Here is a 7,379-nt window from a genome sequence, read left to right on the forward strand (position 1 = left end):
CAGGTTGAAAGCAAAAGAGAAGATATGTGAGTTGATGCAAAAGAGCACAAGAGAATCCATAAATTTTATACAAAAGCAACGATCAGAACAGACATAATAAAAGCTCACTGCACTAAGGTGTTCAGTTATCCTAAGTGATTTTCTTTTAGAACAAGTGACAAGGAAATGAGTCAGAGTGTGCCAAATGGAAGGCGAATGTCTAATCCAAAAAGTAGCCATTAATTTAATGGAAAGATTGCCTAATAGCAAACATTAATCTAGTTGTTAGAAAGGTGCTGTGAGGTAGCTTGAGTCCACACAGCTTTCTTCCTGTGGTTTTTATATAAAATGAACTTTTGCCATTTGACAAAGGTGTTTTCCACTAAAAAAAAAAAAAAAAAAAAAAAAAAAAAGCTAATCAAGCCAATCAGATGAAATATGCTTCTTTGTACAAATCATAAAACACCGGCAGAAAGTTGCCCATTTTGATTCTAATGGTATCTTTTTCTCTATCCCATTTGAAAAATGTGCTTAGTAATGCCATTTGTTTCTGGCAAACATTTCAGAACTTTCTCAAGGTAAAAGTTAAGAGGCCCATTAACCAATCCCTCTATTCTTTGGTTTTCACAGAATCACCACATTGTACAATAAAGTTAAATGAGTCTTGCTTTTCCTATATGTTAAGGATGCAAGCTGGTAAACTAGACCAACCGTCAGGCTTCTTGGAGCTGTACTTCCCAGAGAGAGCCTACCCACAAGTTCAAGTTCCAATTTGAGGAGTCTCTTCCTTCTCATCATCTGAACTACAGTATGTAATAGAACTGTAAACAAGTGGGTATAAAGCTTGGCTGAGTAATCACATCTCTGGGCTGTTATGCAAAAAGCAGGAACTTGGGAGTGAGAAGACTTGACTTTGAGTCCTGACTCTGCAAGCAAGGTGGGAGATCTTGGGCAAGACAGATTTCCTGACCCTCAGTGTCCTCTCCTATAAAACAAGGTTACAACCTTTCCTACTTCAAGAAGTCCTTCCTTAGAAGAATGACATAAAATCATGTGTAAAAATGTTCTGAAGTCTCAAAGAATTGGAAATGTGTGATATTTTCAGTAGGAACTTAGAGTGCCTATCCACCCTGGTCCTTTCTTTGGGAAGAGCCCCATCACACCCTTCCAAAGGGTTGACCTAGGGAACCATATTTGAAATAATCATGATGATGATAACTTAAAAACAAGAGCTACAATTTGGGATGATGAGAAAGCTCTAAGGAAGGAGAGTGGTGATTGTTGCACAACAGTGTGAATATACTTAATGGCATTGAATTGTACTGTTAAAAATAGTTAAAATGGTAAATTTTATTTTATGCATATTTTTCCACAGTAAAAAAAAAACAACTTAGAGTCAACACATATTGAGGACTTCTTATGTGCCCTTCTTATATTCCTTGACAAGGAATATTTTATTTCATCTTTCCAATAACCTCGTGCAGTAGGTGCCACTGTTACACTCATTTTACAAATGCGCAAACAGATACACAGGGAACTGACCCAAGGCTACATGCCTAGTAAGTGGTAGAGTTTCGTTTGAATCTAGGCAGACTTCAGAGCCTTTCCCTCACCCTCTCCACCTATCAGAGGAAAGCACAAGTCATAAAATCAGGGGAGAATCAGATTATTTCTTAGGAATTTGATATGAGATACAAAAATTTTGATTAGATAGCAGTTGGCTCTGGACTTCTTTGCTATAGACCCAGTGTCTCTGGCTCCAAGCAAGTCAAAGCCCTGTGTGAGTCAGTTCTAAGGAAGCCAGGAGTAGGCAGAAAAAGGCAGTCTAGGGGCGCCTGGGTGGCGCAGTCTGTTAAGTGTCCGACTTCAGCCAGGTCACGATCTCGCGGTCCGTGAGTTTGAGCCCCGCGCCAGGCTCTGGACTGATGGCTCGGAGCCTGGAGCCTGTTTCCGATTCTGTGTCTCCCTCTCTCTCTGCCCCTCCCCCGTTCATGCTCTGTCTCTCTCTGTCCCAAAAATAAATAAACATTGAAAAAAAAATTTTTTTTTAAAAAAAGAAAAAGGCAGTCTAAAGAAAACAAGAGACCAGAGAGGGAAGATGAGGAGTTCTGGATAACTTTCCAATTCCTATGTGTGCCTTGCATTTTGTATCTATATGCTTATCAACAAAACCTCTTTTACTTAGGCTCCTCCAATGAGCTATATAATTTGCAAGCAAATGAGTTCTAATTATTCTAATAAAGTATTTCAAGAGTGAAGAGAAGCTGTGTACGCAAAAAAAAAAAAAATCTAGGGCACTGCTTTTATAATAATTAAATATTGGGAAGAACTGAGTCACCCAACAGTTAGGAAATAATAAATTATACAATGTCCATTCCATGGAATATTATATAATCATGAAAATGCACAAGCAGAAAACTGTATATAAGTGGAATAATTACAATAGGGAAAATATATTGGAAACTGTGATGGTAGGCAAGAAGTGTGTTGTGTGTATGTTTGTCTAAGTGTGTGTGTGTGTTCTATGTTGTTCAAAAACTGCATTAAATTTTTTTCATGCTCTTCAGCCAGCTTTATTGCACTATTCCTTTAAATCAAGTTTAATATACATTGAGATCTCACTCCTGTAAATGATGGGACATTTAATTTTCATGATCACTGAGGTTTCCTCGCTCTTTGTGTGATAAAGCATTCAGAAAGCCAGGAGCGGTGCTAGTTAGTACAGTGGTCACCAGTGTCGACAACCATTCCTTCTGCTCCCTAATGATGCTATCGAGTATGATCTTCCAATATCCAACAAGCATTAAGCTCGGAGTAGACTTAAGGATGAACCCCTCAGCCATTCACTCCACCAGTCTCAGACACTGCCCTGTGCACACCAAGCCACAATCCATAATGCCCAGCTTCCTTGTCTCATGCCTGCACTCGTTCCCATCCTTTCCTGGTTCTTTTTTTGCCTGTCCTAAAACTTCGCTTTCCATTGTCTTGGTTTTTTATTTAAAAAAATAAGAATTTTGGGGGTGCCTGGGTGGCTCAGTTGGTTGAGTGTCCAACTTCCACTCAGGTCATGATCTGGCGGTTTGTGAGTTCGAGCCCTGAGTTGGTCTCTGTGCTGACAGCTCAGAGCCTGGAGTCTGCTTCAGATTCTGTGTCTCCATCTCGCTCTGCCTTTCCTCTGATTTCTTTCTCTCAAAAATAAATAAACATTGGGGCGCCTGGGTGGCGCAGTCGGTTAAGCGTCCGACTTCAGCCAGGTCACGATCTCACGGTCCGTGAGTTCGAGCCCCGCATCAGGCTCTGGGCTGATGGCTCAGAGCCTGGAGCCTGTTTCCGATTCTGTGTCTCCCTCTCTCTCTGCCCCTCCCCCGTTCATGCTCTGTCTCTCTCTGTCCCAAAAATAAATAAACGTTGAAAAAAAAATTAAAAAAAAAATAAATAAACATTAAAAAATGTTTTTTTTTAAAAAAATAAGAACTTTATGGCTATAATTCACATACCATTCTACTCACCCATTTAACGCATATAATTCAATGTTTATATATATATATATATATATATATATATATATATATATATACACACAGAGTTGTTCAGCCATCACTATGGTCAATTTAGAACGCTTTTATCATCCCCCAAAGAAATCCCCTACCCACTATCAATCGTTCCCCATTTTCCCCCAGTTCTCCCACTCGCTGAAGCCCTAGGCACAAAAGTCACATTAAATTGTTAAGAAAAGTTAGAGGGCTCTTTAAAAATTCCCTCTCTTAAAATATTTGATGGAATAATCAAGTCTCAGAGCTGGAAATAATTTTAGAAGTCTTTTAGTATAATTTTTCACTTCTTACCTTCTAAACACTCAATGATGAGGAGCTCTCTGCCCTCCAGTATAAGGTAACTATGAAGTGGCTGCCCACCTTTTGCTCAAACACTTCTGGGGACAGAGGTGCCAAAGTGTCTCGGGTTGACTTGTTTTACAAAGTTCTCCCTCAGGTTGGTTTGTTTCAGTTGAGACACGATTTTACATTAGTTTCAGGTGTACAACACAGTGATTTGACAAGTTTCTACATTACGCTACGTTCACAAGTGTAGCTACCATCTGTCACCATATAATGTTATTACAGTATCACTGACTGTATTTCTTATGCTGTGTCTTTTATTCCCGTGACTTATTCATTCCATAACTGGAAGCTTGTATCTCCCTCTCCCTTCACCCATTTTGCCCATCGGTCCACACACTCTCCCCTCTGGCAACCATCAGTTTGTTCCCCCATGTTTTATCTGTAGTTTCTTCCCTTTCATTCTAGGCCTATTAGGGTCAAGTCTATCCCTTTTTTCCCCCTGATATTTCCATTTGTTACTGCAATAGACAATTGTTCTGAAAAGGCAATCACTCATCACAGCACTCTCCCCACTGGAAAAATACTTGAAAATTCATTCTTGGAGTGTCTTGGACCACAAGCTTCTCTGTGGGCAGAAAATGATTACCAGTGTCAGAGGGAAAAAGTAGACACACATGCACACACACACATACATGAACAGAAGGATAAAAAGAGAAGAGTGCTGGAAGACAGCAGGGGCCAATTGCAAATGGAAAACCCAGCAAAGAGGTCATGGGGAAAACAGCCCTGACTGTGTGAAGTGGAAGCTGACTCCCCATCCCCCAGCAGATCATTTTTCCCTTTGTCTCTAGAACAGGTGATACCCTAACCATAGCTGTGTTATATCTTAGCATACCAGAGGCCCCATGGAATCAAAATAAATGAAAAGATTTCTCAAGCTGGTTTGGAAAAAAATAAGTGGTTTGAATAAAATGACTACCTCCCATTTAAAGCTGTTAGCAGGATATCTGGGAGAACACTGGAGTAAGTAACATGCTGTCCAACAGGGATAGCCCCTGCTCTAACCAGTCATCATCAGCATATTTTTGATGGGAAAAGGTAACTGTGAAATACTTCAATGACAAAGAGGAAGGGGAATTTCTAGAAAATATAAGAGATTCAAAAATCTTGAGCAAATGAGACAAAAGACAAAAAAGCAAAACTATGGACAATATACCTAGCCACCCAGCCCAAGGAGACCCTCACTCATGAGCACGATATACACATATGTACCCATCCTCATACACACAATAGGAGGAGAAACCTAAATGTTTGCTGTCTTTGGAATTCTCATGGCAGATCTGAGTTTAGGCAAAAGTGAAGACCGCCCTGGATCTGAGCAAATCTTAAGAGGCAGCCACTGCTCCCCATTTTAGCCAATGGTGCTCTTACATTTGTCTGAGCCCTTCATAATTGGGCACCAGAATTTCAGGTTTCTAAATCACCGCCAGATCTTCTTATCTGATCTAACTTTACCTGTAATGTAAGTACCTCTTTTGGCCTCCTGTTCTTTTAGGAAAAAAGCATCCTCAAACAGGTAAAGATGTTCTGAAGTTGGAAAGTAGGAAGAAAGTACTATAAACACAATAGGGAAGTGCCTTTTTGCTCTCATATGATTTGTCAAGTGATTTAGACCAGGTGGCTAAGGATCCCTTTAGCCTTCAAGGATATGTTTCGTGGCTTTTTGTTTTGGTTTTGGTTTTAGTTTATTTATTTTGAGAGAGGGAGAAGGAGAATGAGTGGGGGAGGGGAAACAGAGAGGGGAACAGAGGATTCAAAGTGGGCTCAGCTCTGTGCTGACAGCACAGAGACCAGTGCCAGGCTCGAACTCACCAACCATGAGATCATGACCTGAGCTGAAGTCAGATGCTTAACTCACTGAGCCACCTAGGCGCCACAGGGATATGTATTAAAGACTATATTTCAATCTTTGCTCACAAGAATGAAAAAAGTGCTACTTGGGGATGGCTTTAGGACTCTTAATCATTATTTACTGGAATCCTAGGTACCCTAATAGGTAGGTAACTGGTTATTTAAAAAAAAAAGTTTTTATTTCTTTATCTTGAGAGAGAGAGAGAGAGAGGGAGGGAGCTCATGAATAGGGGGTAGGGGCCAGGCAGAAAGAGAGAGAGAGAGTCCCAAGCAGGCTCCACGCAATCAGTGCAGAGCCTGATACAGGGCTCGACCCCATGAACCGTGAGATCATGACCTGAGCTGAAATCCAGAGTCAGACGCTTAACCAACTGAGCCACTCAGGCTCCCCAGTAACTGCTCATTTTTAAAGCATTTGAAAGCATCAACCTTCAAGAGGTTTCTGTCTGGGCATCCGAGATCAGTACACATTTGCTAACATACATAGCAAGGGATGAGGACTGAAAACAGGTTCTTCCAATCACTACAGACAAGCACAGCCATGCAGATGAAGATATTCATCAAGGTCCCTTTTTCTCCAGATGCTCCAGTTTCAGGATCATAGAATTTGCCAATTTTAGTGCCTGACAACATCCAGCTTTCCACTTTCCTTCCTCAGTGAACGGCATGCAAGAACCCACCAAAATAGGCTTGACAACTGCTCATCAGGGAAAATCATTACAGTCGTTGCCCTCAGCTCCAAGTCCTGCACTTGGAACATGTATTGTAATCTAGCTCTTTATCAGACTGGGTTCTGCTTCAGCTTAATTTATCAGGCATACCCAGTGAAACCCATGTGACCCACTGATTAAAACTCTATGGGCAGCAGAGCCTAAAAAGCAAGGATTGGCACAGGAGGAAAGTGGAGGGCACAAGGCAGGAAACTATACAAAATCAGTAACACATTTTCAGAAAGTGGGGGGCTTGGGGAAGAGGGAGGAGAAATAAACAAAATGTCCCAATAATTTAATGACACAGCTAGAAAAGAGCATTTACAGCTATTTCAGGACTCTCCAACAAAAGGCTTTTCCTGAATGCCCAGACATTCATAATACCAACATAACTCTCAGGCGACAGCTCTGGCTGTAAACGTGGTCATGATGCCTTTCTCACAGCATGAGGAGAGCATAACAATGCTCAAGAGGCATCTGGACAGCACACAGCAAAAAGAAAAGCTGAACTCCCCTCCACAGAAGGCCATTAAAACACAAAGTTTGTCTATTACTAAGTCGCATTTTCCATTTTTCTATTTTATAAAGTCAGAGATGCTGGAGGGTATATCAGTCCCCCAAGAATGAGTGCAAAGGGGGATCATGCAGCACAGGAATGTCTCTTCAGTGAGCAGATGGAAGGACTGGCTGGAGACTTCCCATCCATTTCACATAAACACACGTCCGTGTTTGGGCTGTGGTTGTAAGGTCGCTGCCAGGATTATTCGATATTGAAATAACAGACGGGCACCTGGGTGGCTCAGTCGGGATACCTCTTGATATCCACTCAGGTCTTGATCTCACGAAAGTGACATCTCACTTCCGTGAGATCAAGCCCCACATTGGGCCCCATGCTGAGTGTGGAGCCTACTTGGGATTCTCTGTCTCCCTCTCTCTCTGC

The 7,379-nt window shown here is 41.4% G+C and overlaps 1 protein-coding gene across 3 annotated transcripts in view; it reads right to left on the minus strand.

Annotated features, from left to right (window-relative positions):
- Positions 1-7,379, minus strand: part of JAK1 (Janus kinase 1) — a 237,332-nt gene that overhangs the window by 201,454 nt on the left and 28,499 nt on the right. The gene's annotated exons all lie outside the window — the stretch shown is intronic.

Source organism: Prionailurus bengalensis, chromosome C1 (assembly GCF_016509475.1).
Source record: "Prionailurus bengalensis isolate Pbe53 chromosome C1, Fcat_Pben_1.1_paternal_pri, whole genome shotgun sequence".
Classification (NCBI taxonomy): Eukaryota; Metazoa; Chordata; class Mammalia; order Carnivora; family Felidae; genus Prionailurus; species Prionailurus bengalensis.